This window comes from Nuphar pumila, chromosome 10, assembly GCF_984573655.1.
Source record: "Nuphar pumila chromosome 10, dmNupPumi1.hap1.1, whole genome shotgun sequence".
Lineage (NCBI taxonomy): Eukaryota > Viridiplantae > Streptophyta > Magnoliopsida > Nymphaeales > Nymphaeaceae > Nuphar > Nuphar pumila.
In genome coordinates this window covers 76657370-76683470 of record NC_143258.1, presented here as the reverse complement: position 1 = coordinate 76683470, position 26101 = coordinate 76657370, and the positions used below count along the sequence as shown (strand labels likewise).

General features: G+C 35.5%; 1 protein-coding gene across 4 annotated transcripts in view; it reads left to right on the top strand.

Moving 5' to 3' along the window:
* The window catches only part of LOC149826888 (uncharacterized), a 57389-nt gene that overhangs the window by 29588 nt on the left and 1700 nt on the right, over positions 1 to 26101 (top strand). Inside the window, exon 10 of one of the 4 annotated variants that reach the window (XR_016434809.1) lies at positions 7800 to 7962. The exons of the other annotated variants lie outside the window; for them this stretch is intronic. The gene's annotated coding sequence lies outside the window, so the exon portion shown is untranslated. The remainder of the gene's footprint in view (positions 1 to 7799; positions 7963 to 26101) is intronic. 4 annotated transcript variants of the gene reach the window in all.

The following is a 26101-nucleotide window of genomic DNA, read 5'->3' as shown; positions in this document are numbered from 1 at the left end:
GTTTGAGAAAGTACATCCACGTATGTCGGGAGAAATCATCAACAAAAATAACATAGTAAACAAATCCTCCTTTAGAAATTACTGGTGCAGGACCCCAAACATCCGAGTGTATTAATTCAAGTGGTCTTGAAGAGAAAAAGGTTATGTTCTGAAATGGTAATCTTTTCATTTTGCCGAGAATACAATCTTTACAATCAAATGATTCAGAGTTACAAAATTTCCCTAGATTTGGAAAATGTTGGATTTTGGCTATATGTGGGTGACCAAGTCTCTTATGCCACAGTTCCAACTCTATTTTTTGAATATTATAACAAAAAGCTTTCTTCGGCATTTCCAAAAAATCCATGTAATAGAGTCCTCCTTCTCTATGGCCTTCCCCAATCAGCTTGCCTGACTGGCGATCCTGTACCCAACAACCATGAGAAGAAAAAAAAATATTACACCCATAATCAGAAATTTGAGATACAGATAAAAGATTTAAATTTAATTTGGGAACATGTCTAATTTCTGGAATAATTTTTTTTTTTTTTTTTATAAATTTTTTCAAAATTTCCTATTCCTTCTATTTCAAGAGAAGTCCCATCAGCAGTAAAGACCTTTGACACACTTGTTTTATTTTTAACACATTTGGATAGACTTTGATTATTTGGGGTCATATGAAAAGATGCACTAGAGTCAAGAAGCCAAGAAATTTTACCTAGATCAGAAAAAGATGAGGCTGCTGCACCGGTTGAAGCTTCAGATGAGGAAGAGGCACCTTTGATGAGAGGCTGAAGAATCTCCATTAGTTGGGCCAGGGAAACTGGTGCATCCTGATCTTTAGGCTCCGATCCAGCAATTGCAGCTCTTTTTTCTCTCAGCTCCTTAAGTTTGGGACATTGTGGCCTGTAGTGTCCCGGTTCATGACAGTGATGACAAATAACTTTCTTCTTATCATAGTCACCATTTTGTCGGTTAAAGTGAGGAGGCCTATATGATCGAACATGATTCCCTGGTCTAGACACGACTAAAACGGAATCATCTTCAATTTTTAAAGAACCTTTCCGGAGACGATTTTCTTCCATTGTTAACTCTTCAATAGTTTCAACAATAGAAGGAATTTTTCACCGGTGAAGTAGGGCCGATTTAGTGGTTTCAAATTCCGGCCTTAATCCAGTGATAAACTGGTAAAAATGTTCAGCATCGAGTTGTTTCTGACGAAGCTCGATGTCTTCGGCACAATGCCACTTTGGTTCTAAAAGGGAAAGTTCTTTCCAAAGTTCGGACAACCCATTGTAATATTCACGAATAGTTTTGTCTCCTTGTGTCATCATTCGAACTTTTTCTTGGAGGTTGCACACGTGTGCAATATCTTTAAGGGAATACATATTCTTAAGGTATTCCCATGCCTTATCAGCATGATCAAATTTGGCAAGACTTGAGCATTTTTTAATGTCAATGCTATTGATAAGCCATGACGTTATCTTCGCATGAGATATTCTCCATTCTTTCCATTTCTTCTCGTATGAGGCAATAGCCTTGATTTTCTCTTCTTCCGATAGAGGGACCTCTTTATCTCCCTCCTTTTTAGTAAGAGATAGCTTAGGTTCCGAATCGGAACCATCCACAATCCCCCATAAGCTTTTTCCCCATATATGGTGCTTCATGATTGAAGCCCATTTACATAGTTCGTATCGCTTAGTTTCATAGGCATGATGGTGACTTTATCATTGTCATCCATCGATTACAATGAGAGAAAGAATAGGGATAGAAGAGAAACAAGAAGGAAAATGAAAAAAAAAAAACAATACAACAAGATGTGAAATCTTCTCCAATGAAGTGATAAAACACTTCTCTTCAAGTGGCGAACACTTTTGCAAACGGGCACGGAAACCGAGGCAGCTTTTCCTCAAGATTTAGTACTTCCGCGGCTCTGATACCATGAAATGAAATGGGGATCTTCGAAACACGAGCTTAGATTAACAAGAGCAAGTGTCAAGAATGACACTAAAGCATAACCCTTAAAAAGGGTATAACTGGAAACAAAATAAAAATAAAAATGTATTCTTTATTGATATGAAAAACCAATTGCTTAAGAAGCATTGGAGTAAAATACAAGAGGGGCTGCACCCCTTTATATACACAGTTGAAAGAGGACTCAATAGAGCTGTTGGGGACAATCCAACAGCTCTATTTAGAGCTGTTGGAATGTGTCAGTCCAACAGCTCTATTGCTAGTCAAGTCTGGACTGGACTTGACTAGCAAGAGTCATTCTAGTTCAAACTGAACTAGATGACATAAAGACAAAAAATAAAAATAAAGGGAAAAAATTACAGAAATGAAAGAAATGAAAAATGTATTTATATATATATAATAATATAATATTATTATATATACATATATGTACAGTTTTACATTTTAACACTATGTAGTCAAAGGCGCTGATTCGGCTTCACCTAGTCGGGCTAGTCGAAAGAAAAACTAGGAATCAGCCGGATTCCTAGTTTTCTTCCTTCATAGGTACCAATTTTCTCGCCTAGGCACCTAGTCGGGAAAATCGGTACCCTGCAACTTGTTATGTGCATTTTTTGCTTTGTTTTAATTAATTTGTTATGTGTGTTTGTTTATATAGATGTGACATTGAATTGTTGTGTGTTTGTTTATGGATGTAGATGTGTCTTAATTTGTGGACAGGTTTTGTAATATACCAGGTTTACTATGCAGCTATGCTTCACGATAGTGGTATTTTGTACTTTGTGTATTTGTTGATTAATTTTATGTTGGATACATCTTTGTTGTTGGTCTTAATAATATTTGGGCATGTTTTGTAATATAACATGTTAACTATGCTTGACGATAGAAATATCTTATGCTTCGTCCATTTGTTGATTAATTTTATGTTGGATACATTTGCTGTTAGTTTTAGCACTTTATTTTAATAATTTAAATTGTTTGTCATTTGTTGATAGTTGTTTGCTTTGATTATTCAATTTTTTTTTAATATTTGGGTAGGTTTTGTCATATTTGACATGTTTTTTTCAGTCTATTGCTTATGGTTGATTGATTGTATGTTGCATACATGTTTGTTACTAATTTTAGCAGTTCATTTGCATATTTCTTATATTTTTTTAATTTTTTAATTAAGATGCCGACTATCTATTTTAATTAAGGTACCGACTATATGATAGATTTGACTTCAAAGTATGATAGTTGTGACTATGAACGTGACTTTGATGATGATCAAGATATTATAGATACAGAACATAATATAATTAATGAAGAGCAAACCTATAGGGACACTAATTGTTTGCAATACTCCAAACGTAACGAATCCAATCTTCCATGTGCACTAGAAAAATATTCAGAAGTACAAAACTTGTCATCTAGAGTCTCTAAACGTCCCAGTAAAATTGTGTCCTACGAATCTTTTCCTCCCAAATATAAGGCATTCATTGCATTAATATACTCGTATATAAAACCTTCATCCTATGCTCAAGCTAAAAAACATATTAAACGGGTAAAAGCCATGAGGGCATATTTAAAAGCCTTAGAAAAAGCTAACACTTTGGTTATTCAAGATATTTCATAGGAAAAAAAACCTATAGGTTGTAGGTAGGTTTATAAGATTAAAACCAAGAGTGATAGAACTCTTAAAAGATATAAGGTCAGATTAGTTGCGAAGGGATATTCCCAAGAGTATGACCACTGTTAGAACCTTAATAGCCTTAGCTTGTGTTCGAAAATGACCTATATTTCAAATGAATGTCAAAAATGTTTTTCTCAATGAAAACTTAGTTGAAGAAGTATATATTGAGGCACCACCTGGTATAAGTATTCATATGGGTAAAGCTCTTCGTTTAGAAAAAGTTCTTTACGATCTTAAATAGGCACCAAAAGCCTAGTATGACGGGTATAGTCATGTTATACTTGTCTGACTAACATTGCTTTGTTTGTTAAGATTTCTGATGCAGTTTTTATTATTCTTGTTCTTTATGTGGATGACATGATTATCATCGGAGGAGACAAACATGGAGTTGAAAACATTGAAAAGCTTCTTAAAAATCATTTTGAAATGACTGATCTACGATTATTGAGATATTTTTTAGGAATTGAAGTTGCTTATTCCCCTTGAGGTTATTTATGATCTCAATCTAAGTTTGCTTTTTATATTGTTTCGAAGTTCGGAATCACAGATGATAAGAGAGTTGATACTCCAGAGGTTGTCAATACCAAAATGCGAATTGATGATAGAGAATCTCTTGAAGATCCCACTCCTTACATATAGCTTATTGGGGCACTTTCCTATCTGTCAATTACTCGACCTAATATAGCACATGTTGCACACAGCTAGTCAATTTAAGAACGCTCCCACTTCTGTTCACATGGGAGCAATTTTTCGTATTATTAAATACATTAAGTCTTCTCTTTCTTAAGGTCTCTTCTTGTCTACTTTATTTTCATTAGATTTGATTGCTTATACTGATGCGACTGGGGAGGTAATCCCAATAACACACACTTAACCATTGATTTTTCTATTTTCTTAGGTGAATCCTTGATTTCATGGCGGTGCAAGAAGTAACAAAAGGTCTTTTTTTTGTCAACCGAAGTTGAATATCAAGGCATGACCACCACAATGATGGAGGTATGCTGACTCAGAAGACTACTGGCCAGAGTTACCAGTCGAGGAAGCGGGAGCGGGAAGCATGGGATGACTTAGAAGAAAATTACGAGCCGTCTCTGAAGCGACCTAGGAAGCGAACCGGAAGCGAAAAAAATAAAAATAAAATGAACAAAATGGGGAAGCGGGGGGGGGGGGGGGGAAAGCGGGAGAAAGCGCGTTTCCCAAAAAAACGTGCTTCCCTGCACGTTTTGAAAGCGCGATGTTTTACGCTTCCGAAGCGCGATGTTTCGCGCTTCGGGGAAGCACGCTTCCCCATGCGCCTAGGCGCTTTCAGTAACTCTGCTACTTACTGACATGGGAGTTTAAGTGACAAAAGCATGATGCATGTACAATAAAAACAAGAGTGCAATCTACATTCCAGCAACCGAACATTTTATGAACACACCAAACATATTAAAATAGATTGTCACTACGTTAGAGAGGAGTATCTACATGAGACCATTGATCTGCCTTATGTTACATCAGAATACCAATTAGCAGATTTCTTCATCAAACCTCTCGTCGCTCCTAGATTTCATTTCATCTTTAACAAACTTTCGATCATTGTACGTTAAGTTTGAGAGAGTGTTAAAAAATGTATATACATAAATGTATAGATATATATAATTATATATAATACATGTATATTTATATATTTTTTATATTTTTTCCTTTTCTTTCTTTATTTTTGCCTTGTTAGGTTGTCTAGTTCCTTTTGAACTAGACTCAAAGTTTGAAGAGCCGTTGGAGCTAGTCCAACGGTTACAAATAGAGTCGTTAGACTAGTCCAACAACTCTCTTAGAGCCTCTTAAAGACAATTCTCTCCCTCTCTCTTATGTGTATAAATAAGGGTAACTCTTTGATGGAACTTTTCTTAAAAATATTTTTAAAAGAATTTTTTCAATAAAAATTGTCAGTGCAAACCGTGTATCAAATCTTAAATTAACCGGTTCACACTAGTGGTGAAGTTCGGGTCGAACTCAGGTAACGGGTTTAGAACCTTGTACTCCATACAAAATAATCTTTATTGCCTTGAATAAAATGTAAACAAAACGTTCTAACCCTATTACAAAAGTTCAACAAAAAATAAAACTATTAAATGGCCTGAGGCCCTAAAAAAATAAAATAAAGAAAAGTAAAAATTTGCAGGGCTTTGTTTTCTCACGATTTAGCTTCTGTTGTCTGCACGTGCACGGCCCTCGCTGTCGCGTTCCAATAAAAAAGCTCGTACCCACCTGTAAAACTCAAGACCACAAAAAAAAACTAGACTATCTAATCTTGTTAACGTTAGTTGCAAGAAAATAACAATTAGATATAAAAACAAAAAATCTAAATATCTAATTCTAAAGAAGAGAAAAATCTAGACTAGAAAATTGGTTTAGCTTACAGTTTGCTAAAACATGATATTCCAAAACAGAATTTTACTTTATCATTCAAAATATAGCAAAACAGAAAACTGACTATGTTGAGCTAATACTCAAGAAAATAAATTTACTCAACTAATCTATCACTACACTAATGAAAAGGAGTACTAACAATATTGCAGCACGCAGTCCACCTTAATCGAGCCCTTGCTAAAAGGATATTCTGATTAAGTCTGCTTGGCTATCAGATCTAGCCAAGTGATCAACTGGGCTGACAAGCTGACGTTGATTCGATGTGATCGGCAGTTTGCTGTCCGATCAACTAATTCATCACGCTACACTGCAAGCAGATTGATCAACTTACCTTGCAGTCGGCTTGGGGCTTATCCGGATCAGCAGACCAGGTCGACTGATTGCTCACGATGGCCTGAGCTGGACGGGTTTGGCTTGGCTGGCAGCAGACTAATTAGTGATTGCTGCTAACCAGTAAATAAAAAATAACGATGTTCAGGCTGGAATGACAGCAGACTAGAACGCCGACCAGATCTGCAGACAGATCTGAAATGCCCTGTGCTGGTCATACACGAACTTGATCCCAGATTGGGACTGCAGACGATGGCAACTTGATTAGCAGATCTGATTGGATAAGATTGGCAGAACTGGCAGGTCTGCTGGTCGGTCAGCTTGCTGGCAGATTTAGGCTAACCGACCAGGGTCGGCCTGATCAATCAACTGATCAGGCTGACCAAAGCAGGTCGGGTCTGGTTTGTTCAAGGCCGGCATGATCTGACAGGTGGGACACGGCTGGCTGCAGATCAAGTCTGTGCTGGCAGACCTGATCAGCGTGCCTGCTGGCCTGATCTGACCAGATCAGGGCATGATCTGATCTGCTGAGTGTTCAGTAGATAACGGGATGATCTGATCTGCTCTGATCAGAAAATCAGAGAGATATTTTTTGTGTTTTCTAAAAAAGAAACAGAATTATGATGCTAAAATGGCTATTAAAAAAAACAAATTAATCTATATGCAGAAGTTAAAGAAAACTACCTATGTGCAGCAACCTAAATTAAACAAAAGTATAGAGAAACAGGGGAGAAGAGGCTTACCTCGGGTTCGACTATGACGGATTGGGGAGAACAAAGCGAACTTCCCTCTATCGCATACGTCACGCACTTCCAATGCAAGAAGAAAACCAGCGAGGAAGAGGAAGAGAAAGGAAGAAGAAAGAGGGGGAGGAGAAATAAGAAAGAGAAGAGAGGGGGGGCGATTGAGAGAGAGGGTAGAGGGGGTGTGTTTTTCAATGAGGGAAGACGCCCCCCTCTAGCTCTAAAACACTTATTTATAATGCTAATTAGGGTTAGAGGGTGTTTTAGAAAAATTTCTAAAAGAGTTTTAATTTTCAAGAGTTTCTCAAAACGTCTTCTTTTAAAAAATAATTTATGAAAACTTGTTAAAGAAAACTAAAATTTTCTTAAAACCCAAGTGGGTCCCAATTTGTTTCTTTTTTTCTTTAATTGTAATAAAATGTGACCCTACAGGACAATGCATAAACGTCCGCTAAACACAGGCTTTTACTACTAATTTTGCATAATATCATGCATAAAAGAGGTATAAAATTATGAATAAATATGCATGATCACTCCCCTCTCATTGTAATATGCTTTTTAAGCATTTCATGTGAATGAAATAAATTTATTGTTTTCTTTTTGAGTTCTCTCATTTGTGCCTTTTTGTGGGTTGTGATTAAGGTGTCTTTATTAGACACTTGTTGTGAGCATTTGTGCTTTTGTGGAAGGTCTTCATTTCATTACATAGACACCACTCAAAAAGGGAGATAAAGCTATCACAAAAGGAGGAGATCTTAAGGATTCTATTCACCATCTAACAAAAGCATTACAATAATTCCTTAAAGACTTCTTTTACATCTGCTTCCAATTTCGTATTTACTTCTTCTCCAGGTACGCTTTCTTGGATTCTTGACTCAAGTGCTTTGTTTCACATGACCCCTTTAGAGTCTCTTTTATCCAAATGCACAAAACCTTTTTATATTCCTTATGTTTTTATGGTTGATGAAACAAATTTAGAAATAAAAAGTATTGGAACATTCACAAACATTTCAAAAAACGTTTCAAGTTTCTAAAGTTAGAGTTGTTCCAGAACTCAATCTAAACTTGTTTTCAGATTCTCAAATTTCGGATTATGGGTATGAGGTATCCTTCTCATAAAAAATTGTTGGGTGCAGGATCACCTTTCAGGGAAGCTGATTGGGGAAGGATATAGGACGGGAAACCTCTGTTACATGGATTTTTTTATCTTCCTAAATAATTGTTTTTGTAATTGTTGGGGAATTTGACTCTTTTTCCATTTTTGAAAGATTCATTGTATTAAAGAATTCATATGTGATTACTGTGTTCTTGAAAAAAATGAAGAAAATTCTTTTTATATCTAGAACTTTTATTTCTTCTAAACCCTTTGAACTTATGCATTCAAATGTATGGGGCCGGCTCCGGTCATGTCAAAAGAAGGGCTCTCTTATTATGTTATATTCATTGGTGATTATAATAGGTATACTTAGATCTATTTTTTAGGCATAAATCTGATATATTTTTATGTTTCAAAGAATTTCAAAATATTGTGAAAAATCAATTTCAAATCAATATTGTCATTTTTCGATCCGACTCGGGGGGCGAGTACTTGTCTATTGATTTCAAAAATTATTTGTAAGAAAGTATGATTTCACATCAAATATCTTGTCTGAATACCCCTCAACAAAATGGCTTAGCCGAGAGAAAGCATCATCATATTATTGAAAATACGAGAACTTTACTTATCTCAAAAAATGTACTAAAAAGGTTTTGGGATGTAGGTGCCTTAACTGCAGTTTATCTTATCAACTAAATGCCCTCATCTTCTTTACAAAACGTATCTCCAATTAAAAAACTTTATCAATCTTCTTCAAATTTAAGTAGATTAAGAATTTCTTGATGTAAATGTTTTGTTTTGTTTTAAATAAAAAGACATTATCCCCAAAAGCCATTGAATGTTAGAAATGGCCTATTTACCAACTTGATATCAAAGAATGTCTTTTTGAATGGGGACCTAAATGAGGTATTGTACATGGATCCTCTTTCTGGTTTTAGGATCGAGAAAGGGAAAGTTCTTCGATTAAGAAAAGCTTTGTATGAGCTTAAGTAAGCTCCCAAAGTATGGTATGATAGGTTTAGCAAAGTTATGTTAAACCTGGGTTATAAATCTTGTTACATTGACATTGCCCTTTGTATGAGGATCTATCTTGTTTCAAATGAAGTTGGTTGCAAATATTGTTGCCAATTCTAGAATTTCTGATGATAGGTGGACACGTCGAAAGTTGTAAATGCAAAATTAAGATTGGAGGACGGATCTCTTCTTAAAGATTTAACTCCATACCAATATTGGATCCTTGACTTACTTATCCATCATAGGACTAGACATTGCTCATGCGGTACACTCAGCCAGTCAATTTCAACATCCACTATCTACAATGCATGAGTGCTATTCTGCGAATTGATAGATACATCAAAATTTTTTTAACTAAAGGGCTATTTTTATCCTCCTCTTTTTTTTTATTTTTAATTTTCTATAATGATGCAGATTGGGGAGGTAATCCCAATGATAGTGTCTTAAAACTTTCAACTACTGGTTTTTGTGTGTTTTTAGGGAACTCTCTTATATCTTGGAGGTATAAGAAGCAGGAGGTCTCTCTGTCATCCACCGAACCTGAATATAGAGCCATGGCAACAACAACTATGGAGATTATTTGATTAAGGAGTCTACTCAAATATATGAGATTAGTCATCTCTAGTCTTTCGAAGATGTGTTGCGACAATAAGAGTGCTATCTACATTGCAAGCAACCATACCTTCCACGAACAAACCAATCCTATAGAGATGGACTGTCACTATGTCCATGAAGTATTTTTGCGAGGAACTATTGAATTGCCTTATGTGACTTCAGAATGTCAGCTGGCGAATTTCTTTACTAAAGCTTTGGCCTCACCTCGTTTTCTTATCTCCTCTTAGCAAACTTTCGTTGATCACACCGTAAGTTTGAGGGAAAGTGTTAAATTACAAGTATCAATGTATATATGTATTTGTATTTTGTGTATGTAAATTAAAATGCCCATCAGGGGTATTTCAATCATTTCATTATATAATAGGTGTCATCGCTCCCTCTTCGGAACTTGAACGATGACTTATTTTGTACATTCGTTGAAGAGTATTGTTGTTGAAGTGTGTCAAGAGGAATTAAGGCTTGGAATGCACAAGACAAATAACGAGGATTGTTGTCGTATCAAGGTCCAGAAACTATATGAGGACATATAAGCCTCCTCACTTTGACAAAGAAATTCAATGGAGAAGATTTTGAGAAAAGTATAATGGGGGAGGAAGAAAAATCATTTGCCATTGTTGTAATGTACCAGGGCACATAAAATTAAGAATGCCCTAAACTCAAAAGAAAAGTGGTCTCGGTGAGTGAAAAGGCTCTCAAACGAGAAGAGACAAGCAAAAGAGACGACCTGAAGGACTTGTCTATTCTCCACCTAGAGCCGTTGGCATCATGTCATCCTCTTCCCCTCTAGGTATGCCTTCTTGGATTTTAGATTCAGGAACCTCATTTTATATGACACCTAATGAATCAATACTTTTCAATTGCCCCAATTCATATTTTTCATGTGTTTTGACCATCGATGGAACCTCTATAAATGTTAAAGACATAAGAAATTTGAAAAACTTTTCAAAGGACTCAAAAGTGTTTTTTATTCCAAATGTTATTCATTCCAAAACTTAAATATTTCTTTGGTTTCTCAAATTTTCGATTATAAGTGTGTTTCTCATGTAAGGCTTGTTGGTTGCAGGATCTCCGTTCGGAGAAGCTTATTGAGCAAGGCCATAGAAGGGGAGACCTCTATTATATGGATTTTTATGTCTGCCTAATGGATTTTTTATGTCTGCCTAAAGAAACATTTTGTAATTATGCTCTAGAGATTGACTTAGATTTTTGTCGTAGAAGATTAAAACACCCAAGTATATCAAAATTGTTTTCTCTTTCGTTTTTTGAAAAAATATTGTATGGAAAAAGATTTTGTTTATAATGATTGTATACTTGAAAATATGAAAATGCTTTCTTTTGGATCTATAACTTTGTTGTCTAATGAACCGTTTGAATTGGTGCATTCAGATGTATGGGTCCGGTTTTCGTTATGCAAATGTGGATTCTCTTATTATGTTACATTTATAGATTATTTTATTAGACATTACTTGGATCTACTTCCTTAGATTCAAATCCAATGTTTTTACATGCTTTAAAGATTTTCATTATCTTGTTAAAAATCAATTTAAGACTAACATTAAATTTTTCTGCTCTGATTTAAGCAGAAGATTTCTTTCATATGAAATTCAAACTTATCTAAAAGGCCATGGTATTGTACATCAAAAATCTTGTCCTAGAACTCCTCAAGGAAATGGAGTTGCCAAAAAAAATCGTCATATTGTTGAGACAACTAGAACCTTAGTTCTAAAGAAGTTCCAAAAAGGTTTTGAGTCAAAGTTGCTCTTAAATGGTATATTTGATAAATACAATGCTTTCTCATAAATTAGAAAACAAATATCCAATTGAAAAACTTTTTAAAATTAGCCTCGATTTTGAAAAGATTAAGGGTTTTTGGACTCAAATGCTTTGTTTTTCTTGAAAAACATGATAAACCTGTCACATGGGTGTGTAAGAAAGTATGCGAAAATGTATAACAAGAATGCTTAATGCATTCACACGGTCCAATGAATGGACAAACCCAAACCCACAATGGGGAATATAGAAATAGTCCACTAAGGGACACCACAAGAAGCCTTCAAAGAGGCAACACATAAAAAACTATATGAACTTTATTGAACTGAGGGCTTGAAAAGCCATAACTTACATGGGGGAATACCCCTCTATTTATACACAATGGAGTGTGAGAAAGATAGGACATTGGGAAGCCCAAAAGGGGACTCGTTGGGCCCCCAGCGATCCCATTTGTGACCGTTGGGGGTCTAACGACTCCTTTGGTTGGGACCTCCAATGCAATGCATTAAATGCATTTTACAATAAATAAAAAGGAAAAAGAAAATGTAAAATAAAATACATGTAAAAAATGTAAAAAGACTAAAATGCCCCTAATAGACAGAATTACAAAAATACCCTTTATCGGGTATGATATATATATTTTAACACTCTCCCTCAAACTTTGCGTGGGGATAATGAGAAGTTTGAAGATACAAAAGGAGGGTTCCAAGTTTTCAAAAAAATCTTCAATGGAAGTCTTCAACATTATAGCACATGAAAGAACTCTGCATATGTCAGCCTTTAACTGTCTTTAATGATCATCCCCAAGCTCCTTTCACGATGTATCATAGATGCTTCATTCTATCTTGAAGATCCTGTGGAACAAGCCAAAAGAAGTCCAAGTAAAAAGTATCTTTGTATCTTAATCAAATAAGAGATATCAAAAAATGGATAATAGACCATAACATTGATCAAAAAGGACAATGATTCAAAAGATAATTTATGCATTTTGATTGAGTATTTATGCAAAACACGAATTAAGCTTAAACATTGATAAAACACACTAAGTTCTTGAAGAAAGATAAGTGCACAAAGGCCACACTAAGAACATTTGAACAAAAATATCTCCAAGAATCATGTAAAAATGCCTTCAAAGATATGCACTTCAAGCACCAACACTACAAAGGAATAAGTGTGCAAAGACACACCAAGAACACTTGAATAAAAGTACCCAAAGGTATAAAGGGAATACCCATAAATGCAAAAGATTGAATCTCTTAGAATAGGTGAGCACTAAGGCTCCCAAAAGCATTCTTACAAAGGGTTTTATCAATATTGGAAGTAAGGAGTGTGCACGGAGAACACTCACAAGTGTACAAAGACACAAAATATGAGATTTGTATTAAGATCAAGTAAAAAATTTCATGTATTAGAAATATATCTAAGAAGACAATGTTCACACAAGAACAAATTGCTCCAAAGGGAATGTGTATAAGAGCATACGAAAGAAAGCATGTTTAACCAGAGTTACCAGTCGAGGAAGCGGGAGCGGGAAGCGATACGGGAAGCGGGAGCGGGAAGCAAGGCACTTTCAAAAATTTAGGAAGCGGGGAAGCGTGGGACCACTTAGAAGAAAATTCCGAACCGTCTCGGAAACGACCGAGGAAGCGAACCGGAAGCGACCTAGGAAGCGAACCGGAAGCGAGGGGGAAGCGAAAAAAATGAAAAAAATGGGGAAGCGAGGGGGAAGTGTGGGGGAAGCGTGGGGGAAACGTGGGGGGAAGCGCTTCCCATAAAAGGGAAGCGCGCTTCCCAAATAAGGGGGACGCTTCCCCTCACGCTTCGAAAGCGCGACGTTTCGCGCTTCCGAAGCGCGCTTCCCCTTTTGCCTAGGCGCTTCCGGTAATTCTGTGTTTAACACACATAGATCACCAATAGGGAGACATTTTATCAACAAAAGATGAGTTAATGATTTCTCTCACATCTTAGAAAGAAGAAATTCTATGCCAAACAAATGCCATATGTGAACTTGCAAAAACATCCACCCAAGAGTCAAGAATGAATATTATTTGAGTAGAGAACCTTATATATTGAGGAATTTCTCACTCAAATATTTACAAATGCAAAAACTCACTAGGTGGCCGAAAATCATAAGTACTTAATATGCAAAATATTTGAATTCTCTTATAGGTTAAATGCCAAGATGTAAAATTGATTTTCAAATATGCATATCAATGATATGATCCTTTTATCCATAAATATTTTTCCTTGCAAGTAGTAAGGATTAAGAAAAACTCATTTAGAGGGAAATCTCATATGATATGGGGGGATCAAAAACAAATTAATAATGAAATTTTGCAAATTTCAACAATCGTTCATCCACTAAAAGCAACCACCTCATTAGTCCTCCAAAACCCATAAATCAAGTGTATAAGCTACTAGAACAAAAACATAAACATAATGCCATTAAAGGCCAAAGACACACACAAAGGTGTGTATAAAACACCTCTTGTCTACATATAATAATACTTGAAATGAGTGTATCAGCGACTAGAACAAGAGAATAAATGCCAACATTGACTAAAAACATCTCTTGTCTACATAAAATGACACTCAAAATCAAGCATGTTTAGCTACTAGAACAAGATTACCAAGCCAACCATGGGCTAAAACACACACGAAGGTGTGACAAAACATCTCGTCTACATAAAATGATACTTGAAATGAGTGAAAGAAGCCAACCATAAGCATACATCTCAGCGACTAGAACAAGGACACAAATACCAACATGGACTAAAAATCACACACAATGGTGTGACTCAACGTGCCTCGTCTACATATAATGAAACTCAAGACAAGTGTGTTCAGCTACTAGACCAAGAGAACAAAGCTAACAAAGGGCTACCAACATACAAAGGTGTGAAAAATATGTCTTGTCTACATATGATGACACTTAGATAAGAGGCATAAAAGGAGAAGACACTTGAGGCAATAAGACTTGTAATGACAAACATTTAACAAATTATCAATTTTAATATATCTTAAAACACTTATGGTTTCAAACTTTAGACATCCATCACATGTATACATAATTAAGAGCATCCATAATAAAATCAATGGCCAAAATAAACGAGTGATACACTCATAATTAGAGATCACATAACAAGTCATTTTAGAGTTAAACTAAAAGTTGACAATCTAAAATGACATAACACGAGGTGCACATAACTCACCTTAACAAACATCTCTAATATAACAATAATAAGGCCAAACAAATGATGCATTAAATAACATGTGATGGACAAATATAAATGCCATAAAAAGACAATAATCACTTAAGAGAATCATTTTCCAAATAGAAGTTTGTTTGTTTGTTTGTTTTACAAAGATGACCGATTTGAAAAATCAAATCAAAGGTTCAATATAATCAATCACAACAATATGCCTCATAACAAAAAATTTGCATAAACACGAATTATGCTTAATCATGATCAATTCTTCAATTTATACCAAAAAGGACTTATCATGAAACATCAAGCAAATAATGCATATGAAATTTCTATATCATGTAAGAAGAGGAAGCTCAAGAAAGCTCTCTTTTAATGAACACAATGCAACATGCTAAAAAAGGCATACATAAAATAGAGAAAATATCTCATTAAAGTGGGATGGAGCCCACACAAGAAGATGATTTTGAATGCAATAGGTTCAATAATGAACCAATAAACATGCACATAAAATGCGGGTGCACCCACCCACTAAGGGATGAAGCCAAAAGAAGGTTATGAAATCATTTATCATAATGCAATCACATTTTAGAGAACATTGAGTTATCATGTAATGAAGCAAAAGGTTGTCTTCCACAAATGCTCTTCGAACACTCAAAAGGAGGTGTCTAAAAGACACTTTAAGCAAAACCCATAAAAAGGGTAAAAGAGGAACAACACACATAAATAAACAAGTTTATATTTTATAAAAAAAAGACAGCATTATCAAATCATTAAGATAAGACAATGATTGACAAAACATTTAGAATTAATAATTCATGGTTATATATATATATATATATATATACATATTAGAGTTATTTTAAAAAAGGCTTCAAGATTCAAAACATACTACATATATCTAGTTTCCTTAAACAAGTTCAATGATGGTTAAAATACTATTTTAGAAAAAACATACATTTTCTTTCAAAACATACTACATATGTATATATATGTTTGCATATAAATCTCTCTCTCTCTCTCTATATATATATATATATTCAATGGTAGAGAAAAAACAAGTGTTTTTCTCATGCGTAATGCATGGGCTAAATACTTGAAAAGTGTAAGAATACATACCAAGTAATCCCGAGTAGAAGGAAGAGAGATAAGAGATAACAAATGCTTCATCAAAACGTAGAGAAAGAAAAGAGGTAACAAAAACTTCACCACTTTTTCAATTTTTTGAATATCACGCTTCCCGATGCACCGAGCTGATACCATGTAAGAAAGTATGCAGAAAGGTATAACAAGAATGCTTAATGCATTCACACAGTCCAATGAATGAACAAACCCAAACCCACAATGAGGAATATAAAAATAGTCCACTAAGGGACAATACAAGATGCCTTCAAAGAGGCAACACATAAAAAATATATGAACTTTATTGAATGAGGGCTTGAAAAGCCATAACTTACATGGGGGATACCCCTCTATTTATACACAATGGAGTGAGAGAAAGAGTGTGAGAGAGAGAGGACATTGGGAGGCCCAAAAGGGGACTCGTTGGGCCCCCAACGGTCACATTTGTGACCGTTGGGGGCTAGAACGACTCCTTTGGTTGGGACCTCCAATGCAATGCATTAAATGCATTTTACAATAAATAAAAAGGAAAAGGAAAATGTAAAATAAAATACATGTAAAAAGATATAAAAAAAGACTAAAATGCCCCTAATGGACAGAGTTACAAAATACCCTTTATCGGGTATGATGATGATATATATATATATATTTTTTTATTTATTTATTTATTTATTTTAACAAGGTGTGGGGGTGTGGCACCTTCAAAAAACTTGGGTGCAGGGGTGCAACAAAAATATAAAAAATTATATATATATATATATATATATATATATATATATATATATATATATATATATAGTCCAAAAGTTGGACATAAATGACCTTGGGTGTGGTGACTGCACCCAGGGTCAGGTTGACCGCAACGGGTGCGGGTGCGACATGGGTGTGGCACCTAGTTGAAGAGTCCCTATGACATAGTGATAAACTCTCCCCTAAAACCATTGAATGTGTGTTTTTTGGATATGCCGATAATAAAAAATGCTATCGGTGTTATGACTTGAAAACAATAAACTTTACTTTTCTAGGATTGCTACTTTCCTTGAAAAAGAAAAAAAAATGGCCTTCAAGAATCTAAGGGGGAATCCGAGTATGCTTTCTTGTATGATTTATTGCCTAAAAAAATATTGACTTTTGATGATTTCAACGAAAATGATAATTATAATGTTTGTGATAATGTGGAGTTGAGTAATGAATTAAGTGTTGGTAGTGAACTTACTCGTGAACTTATTCATTATTCTAGACGTGGTTATGAGGAGCATCCATGTGCACTCGATAAATATAGTCAATCACTTGAAATAGAGGAACCTAGTCTTAGGAGATCCGAACGTATATCGAGCCGATCAAATATGTTTGTTTTCTATGAATCATTTTCTCTCAACTATATGACGTGCCTCCTAACTATACCTTCATATCATGAGCAAGTTACAAGGAAGCCAAAAACACAAAAGAATGGATTGATGCTATGAACTTAGAACTTCAAGCTTTACATAAAGCTAATACTTGGGAAATTCAACCACTTTCAAAGGGAAAGAAGACTATATGATATAGGTGGGTTTTTAAAACTAAAACAAAGAGTGATGGATCGCTAGAAAGATACAAAGCTAGGTTAGTTGCAAAGAGGTACTCATAGGAATATAGTTTAGGTTACGAGGAGACCTTTGCTCCAGTAACCCGTATGACCATTGTTAAGACTCTAGTTGCAGTATCATCCATTAGGATTTAGCCTATATACCAGTTAGATGTTAAAAATAACTTTTTAAATGGTAGATAAAATAGTCTACATGGATCATCCCCTTGGTCTAAGTAGGGATGCACAATGCGCCAAGCTAGCTCGGGATCGACCCGTTTAAGCTCGACTTGAGCTTGTCCGTGAATGTAAATGAGCCAAGCTTGTACACAATTCTAGGCTCGATCTACATAAATGAGTCGAGCTTGACCAAGCCACTAAACTAGATAAAGCTCAATTAAGCTCATAAAAATAGTATATAAAAAATATGTTTGCAAAAGTATAAAGTATAAACAATAATTAGTGTTTCTTTAATGGGCAGGCTTTGAACATTTCATCTAAAGCTCACGATATCAAATCTTTTGCTAGTATAACTTTTCACATTTTACATTAACCTAGCCCATGTTTTTAGAACCGTGTTTTTAGAATATGTATTAGTTTTTTGTCATAATAGTAAAAAATGGCCAGCTTGATTTAACTGTGAGGCATTTGTACACATTTTGAAGAGCTTGGGGTTCAAATCCCGCCTCTTTAAAGTGAAAGATGAAAAGACGTCATTCACGATTGGGTCTGGATCTCAGGTTCCAGACCCAATTCATCTTGTTTATTAAAATACATGCTCATTAATGGCATGTTGTAATTTTTGTATATTATGTAATGGGTATTTTCGTACCCTAATCAATGTACCTATGCATACTTAATGAGAAGCAAAACCGCAGACCCTTATTGGGTTTTTCGGCAGCCATCAGAGCCTCTCTCTCCTCCCTTGTCGCTTTCTCACATGGTATCAGAGCCAGGTTTCCTCTCTCCAACGTCTTCTTCCAAGGTATTCTTTTTCTTACTCTTCTTGAATCTATTGAATCTCTTAGCCAACGTATTCTGCAAAATATTTCTTTCCAGTTAATGTATTCTGTTTTTTCCCTATTTCTAAAGTTTGTATCTAATCTCTCTATCTCAACTTACATTTAATTGTCACCCACCATTAATCGTCATTCTTCTTATTCTAAAATCTGCATCGTCATTCTTATTCTAAAATCTGCACTTTCTAAAGTTTGTTTCTCACATCTATTTGCATTTCCTTTTTCTTCTCACATTGTTTGACGTGATTCCATATGGTCACGCAAGAGTAAATCCTTTGCGTGATTTCATAAGTTGTTTCTCATTTTCTTCAGAAAAGTAAGGACAGATTCTGATCTGAGTGAAATATCAGATTTCTTTTCTTTACATTTTAGAATAACGTTACATCCAAAAATAAGATTCAACTCTTTGCATTTTTCGAAAAGAAAAACACGTTACATCCAAATAATGTGTTTATGTTTTGCATTTCATTGACTGATCTTTATTCAAATCAGTTTACTGCATAACTTCGCTTTCTGTCTCGGGTTTGCTGTAAAAAAAAAAAAGGCAGCCGAGTTCCGAGTTCTCTGAAATTACGTATTGGTTCTGACCTTTATTTCTGACTTCTTTTGTTCTATTCCATTATTGTTTCTCACTCTATCTTACTTCCGCCTTCAATCACCTATGGATTCTTTTTCTTCTTCTCAATCTTTCCTTTCTTCCAACTTTCTTAGCCAACTTGTATCTGAAAAACTGAACAACTCCAATTTTCTCACCTGGAAAAGACAAATCATCCCATTCATAAGAAGTCAAGATCTTTCTGGACATCTAGATGGCTCTATGTCTGTTCCTCCAGAGTTCATATCACAAGATTGCAAGACTGGGGAGGGTGATACTTCCATTACTTTTGTCATAAATTCAGAATACATATCCTGGATGAAGCGAGATCGGGCTTTGGTTGCCTACATCACTTCCACCCTGTCATAGGAGGTGCTTGTGGCAATCCTCGATGACTGCACAGCTATACAGTTATGGCACCATCTCGTTCAGACGTATTCTCAAGTTTTTCAGGCTAGAGTTTTATTTTTAAAGAAAAAATTTCAAATGCTGAGAAAAGACTCCATGACTGTCATGGAGTACTTAAACAAAATGAAAATCATCACAGATCAGTTGGCCATCGTGGGTTGCGCGGTCAGCGACAAAGATATGGTGCAACAAACCTTGAGCGGGCTTGGACCCTATCATCATATGATGGTTACTTCCTTGTGTTTGCCAGACTTACCTACATTTAAAGATCTTCGTGCTAAGCTCTTACAGTATGAGATTACTTTGAAAGGATTCTCTAAAGGTAATCAAAACCCCATTGGAGCCCACGACGTTCTTGCCACATGAGTCACCTATGGTCGAGGATGTGGCAGGTATGAATCTCGAGAAAGAGGAGGTCAAGAGAGGAATGGACAAGGAGCTCGTGGAATATTACCTACTCCCAGTATGCCTCCTAATCTGCAAAGGCAAAGGACAATACCTACCTGCTTTCTCAGCAACAAAAGGGGGCACATAAAGGCAAATTGCTGGTTTAACCAGCAAAATAGAGGAAAGCAATTAGAGACAAGAAAGGGAACAGATACATTGAAAAATACTGGAGAAGTCAAAGAACTGTTATTGTATGCTTTGGCTGAATTAAATATCAAACAGAATGATCAAGGCACTTGATATGTTGATTCTGGTGCAGTCACTCATGTCACTGGTAATGCTGGTAAGCTCCTAAATCTTGTTCCTTATGTTGGTAGAAATAGTATAGTCACTGGAGATGGGTCTCACCACCATATTTTGCACATTGGAAATTCTGTAATTCCTATGTCCAACTCTTCTCTTGTTCTTTCAAATGTCATCCATGCTCCTAATATCAAGAAAAATATTGTTTTTGTTTCTAAGTTTGTAGATGACATTAATGCTTCAGTTGAATTTACTCCTTTCTCTGTTTGTGTTAAGGACCTTCACACGAGAGAAACATTCGCTGAAGGAAAACGACAAGGGAATATGTATGTGTTCCAAGAGAATCCTTTCTCTCGTACTCAGTCTGTTGATTCCACCTTGAAGCTCACATCATCATCCTCAGTTCCTCCTGACAGTGTTTTTAATCTTTCTGAATGTATTGAGCCGAATCTTTGGCATGGTCGTCTAGGTCATTGTAGTAGTTATTTTATTGATAAGCTTGTTTCAAGTAGTCTTATTCCCAAGTCAAGTCTAAGTTTAAGTGTCGACATTAAAAAATGTTCTAGTTGTCTTCAATGTAAGAGTTATGTTCTTCCTTTTCATTCCATTAATAAAAGAGCTTCAAGACCATTTGAGATTATATGCTCTCATGTTTGGGGTCCGGCTCCAGTTTCTTCCATGTCTGGCACTAAATATTATCTCATCTTTGTTGATAGTTATTCTCGATATATATGGATCTTCTTTATGAAAAGTAAATCTGAAACCTTTAAGTTATTTTGGAACTTTCATTCCTTTGTTCAAAATCAATTCTCTGAGAATATCATTTGTTTCCAATGTGATGGAGGGGGTTAATTCTCTTCAAATGACTTTATTAGTTTCCTCCAGACAAATGGGATAAGTAGGTAGGTGTCTTGCCCTCATACACCTCAACAAAATGGGATTGCTGAACGGAAGCATCGCCATATTGTCGAGAGTGCAATGAGCATGATGTATAATAATAATCTTCTAGTTACCTTCTAGACATAAGCCTTTCATACAGCAGTCTATATCATAAATCGATTGCCCATGAACATCTTGAAAAACATTTTTACCCTATTTTTGTTTGCATGGTGTGCATCCAAATTATCATGATTTGCGTGTATTCGGGTGTGTATGTTATGTTCATGTTGACAGTTCAATGCAGCATAAGTTTCAGGATAAGGCCTTAAAGTGCAGATTCGTTGGGTACGTTGATGATTACAAAGGCTACAGATGTTATGATCCCGTAAGCAAGCACATCAAAATATCCATAAATGTTGTGTTTGACTAATCAAATTTTTGTCATAATGCTATCACTCCTAAAATTAAAGTTTATCACCCTTGGTTGAACTCAGATCTCTTTTCTAGTATTGATGATGTTTATTCTTTTGAATGTCATCAAAGAGATGAGGGAAACGTATCTACTGTTGAGCAAAGAACTCAGGAAAGTGTGATTTCTGAGTTACTATCGGCCCCAGAAAGGTATAAAGGCATTGTTGACTCTCGACGTGAGAAGGAGATACCCCTCAACTCTAATCAGGAGAAAAATCCTCATATTTCCATTCAATCACCTGTTCACAGAAGGTCTACCCAATCTCAACATCCTATTGATAGGTGGGTTAGTTATGGGAATTTTACGATGGATTTTCAACCCACAACATTTTATCAAGCAATAAATTCTAAGAGATGGATTGAAGCTATGAACGAAGAAGTGGAGGTTCTTCGTGAATGTGGCACTTGGGATATTGTTCCCAGACCACACGATCGAAATGTGGTTGGGTCAAAGTGAGTGTATAAGATAAAGTATAAGCCAGATGGTACTATCAAGCGATACAAGGCTAGGCTGGTTGCTAAAGGCTTCACACAGGAGTAAGAAAAAGATTATGATGAGACCTTCAGTCCAGTCGTGAAAATGGGCACTATCTGCATCATACTATCATTGGTTGTTGAGCACTAGTGGACTCTCAGTCAATTGGATGTGAAAAATGTGTTTCTACATGGAACTCTAAAAGAGGAAGTATACATGGAGCAACCCACTGGATATGCAGAAGAAAACTCTAAAGAATACGTGTACAGGTTAAAGAGAGCTATATATGGTCTGAAGCAAGCATCTCGATCTTGGTTTGACAGTTTTTGGCTTGAAGTAGAAAAATATGGCTTAAGTTGATCTCTTCTTAATCATTCTCTTTTCATATTCAAATGCAAAGACACAGTTACCCTATTATTGATATATGTAGATGACATTATCATTACAGGTAACTCTAATGAATATATTGAACAAGTTAAAGAACTCCTGAACCATAGATTCAAGATGAAGAATCTTGGTAAACTGCGATACTTTCTTGGAGTAGAAGTTGACAGGACTGCTGAAGGCATGACACTTACTCAACATAAGTATACCGTTGATGTTCTTAGCAAGGCAGATATGACTGATTGCAAGCCTCTAAGCACACCCAGTGTACTTCATCAGAAACTCAGTTCCCAAGATGGAGATTTGTATGAGGACCCTACTGGATATCGCAGGATCGTAAGAATGCTTCAGTATCTTACCTTCACTCGGCCTGACATTGCCTATTCTGTCAATCAGGTATTTCAGTTCATGCATGAACCACATATTGGGCATATGAAAGTTGTTAAACGAATTCTTCAATATTTGAAGGGCACTATTAGAGATGGTCTTCTGCACAGAAAGAGTATGCATGGCCATCATATGCATGAATTTCTTACTTACACAAATGCAGATTGGCAGGAGATTCAGATAAGCGTAGGTCAGTTTCAAGATACTGTATTTTTATTGGCGTAAATCTTGCCTCCTGGAGCAGTAGAAAACAAAAGGCCATAACCAGGTCGAGCACAGAAGCTGAATATAGATCAGTGACAGCGGCTACAACTAAAGTAACATGGATCAGACATCTGTTGACGGAAGTAGGAGAACCGATTTCCAAAAGCGTTCTCTTGTGTGACAATCAAAGTGCTATCAATATGTCATTCAATCCTATCTACCACAGTCGTGCCAAGCATATTGAAATTAATCAACATTTTCTAAGACAGAAGGTCAAAGAAAAGGAAATTGAACAAGAATATGTTCGGACTCTGATCAAGTTGCTGACTTGTTTACAAAAGGACTTATCAAGGACAGATTTTGGATGTTAAAAGGCAAGTTGTTCATGGTTCAAAATCATGTATAACTTGAGGGAGGGTGAAAAGACGTCATTCACAACTGGGATTCAGACCCAGTTCATCTTGTTTATTAAAACACGTACTCATTAATGACATGTTGTAATTTTTGTATATCATGTAATGGGTATTTTTGTACCCTAATCAATGTACCTGTGCATACTTAATGAGAAGCAAAACCGCAGACCCTTATTGGGTTTTTCTGCAGCCATCAGAGCCTCTCTCTCCTCCCTCATCGCTTTCTCACAAAAGATACATTTTTTTTTTTAAACTCGGGTAAATCTCAACTCAACTCAAGCTTAGAACCGAACCAAGTTTGAACAATGATGTTCAAGCTTGGCTCTGAGCTTGAGCCAAGTTTGAACACGTGCATTTTTAAATGAGTCGAGTTCAAACAACCCAAGCTCTCGGCTCTTGTGCATGCCTAGGTGTAAATATTGAAAAATGTATGGTTATCTGCCTTCGCAAAACTTTGTATTAGCTTAAACAAGATTCTAAAGCATGGTATGATTATTTCAATAGAACTATGTTAAATCTTAGTTTAAATCATGTTATACTAACACTACTCTTTTTGTGAGATCTACAGGATCCACACTTGTCATTCTACTCATGTATATTGATGATATGCTTATTACGGTGAGTGATAAGAAAGAAATTGAAGAAATTAAATTTATACTTAGGGAAACTTTTGATATGACTGACCTTGGATTCTTGAGATATTTCTTAGGTATTGGAGTAACCTATTCACCAAGAGAATATGCCCTATCTCAAATGAAGTTTACGACTGATATTATTGCAAGTTCAGGCATCATAAATGAAAAGCACGCTGACACACCAAAAGTGATTAGTGCCAAGATAAGGGTTGAAGATGAAATCTTAATGGATAACCCAATACCTTACAAAAAACCTATTAGATCATTACTTTATCTATATATTACTCCAAGATACTGCTAGTCAATTTCAGTATGCACCAACTTCGTTCAACATAAGTGTCGTGTTAAGAATAGTCTGATACATTAAGAATACTATATCCAAAGGACTTTTTCAGTCTCCCTCCTCATCTTTAAATTTTATTGCATATATTGATTTTGATTGGGGAAGAGATCCCAATAATCGACATTCGACTACAAGTTTTTGTGTTCTTAGGTGATTCTCTTATATTTTGGCGATGTAAAAAGCAACATAAGGTATCATTATCCTTCACGGCAGCTGAATACAAAGCGATGGCTACAACAACAGCTGAGGTTGTGTGGTTGCGGTCTTTGCTTAAAGATAAGAGAGTTGATGTCTTAGAACCTTTAACTATGTTGTGATAACAAAAGTTTCATATAACTCAAAAACTATGCAAATAATCATACATTTCATGAACGAACGAAGCACATTGAAATAGATTGTCATTACGTTCAAGAAGAACACTTAAGGGGGACTACTGATTTGCCTTATGTACCGTCTAAGTATCAAATCACAGATTTATTCACTAAAGCATTGCCTTTATGGTTATTTTATTTTCTTAGCAAACTTTCAGTGATCTCATCGAAAGTTTGAGAGGGAGTATTAAAACATGTACTTTTGTATGGATATAGATAGGGATATTTTAGTCTTTTGTATCAGGGGTATTTTGGTCTTTTCTGTTGTAATACGGTCAGTCTAGTTGGGGTTGTGTCTGTAATTTTGTTTTTGTTTTTGTTTTTATTTTTTTACTTTTTATATTTTTCATGCCTTTTGAATGTTGGGACAGCCCCACTAATCGTTGGGCTGCTCCCAACAATCATATTTATGACCGTCCAACGACTAGTTGGACTGCCCCCTTCCTCTCTCTAGTGTGCTTATATATAGGGGTGTTCCCCTTTGTAATTTGCATGCTTCTCTAAGCATTCCTTTGGCTTAATACAAATTGTATTTTTCATATTGTGATTTTGTGTTTGGTAATATCTCCATTGTGAGATTTTTGATTGACCCATTAGTGGTCATTTTGTATGTGCTTTCTTGTAGCCCTCAGTGGCATTCTCTTGTATTAATTATTGTTTTATTTCATTGATTAGTAGGGAATTTGCTTTGAATATGTGATTATGACAAAGTAATTAGGTTTTTGAAGGGGTTCAAAAATCATGGGCCCACAATGTGCCAAAATTCATAACTCAATAAATCACGGTTTTACATCAGAAAAATATTATCATTAGCAAACAAACCATGTTGAACATCTCTGTGATTAGATTGAGTCGATACAACTTGCACCTATGATTTCTAGCTCATCAGTTCCTTGCCTTCATTAGTAGCAAAATTTTCAATATATATATATAGAGAGAGAGATCTGAGTAATGTGCAAGTTTCAGACCTCTTATCTTCTAGGTTGTCCCAGACTTCTTTATACAACATATTTACATAGGTTTTTTACTTAATCTATACCCGTAGATGCAATTTCTATGCTTTATTTTCTATCAAACATGTATTAGTTTAAATATTTTTCATGTTTAGATTGTTCATATTACACAAAAACTTGATTAACTAAAAAACAAGAATTCTTGTTAAATTGATTTGATACAAAGCATGAATAAGTAAAGATAAACACATCTATACGTTTGGATTAAGTAAAACACATGCAAGTATGTTTTTTAAAGTGGTCTGGGATAGTCTCGGACATAAATGGGCTGTAACCTATATATATATATATATAGCAGTAGCTGCCTAACACTT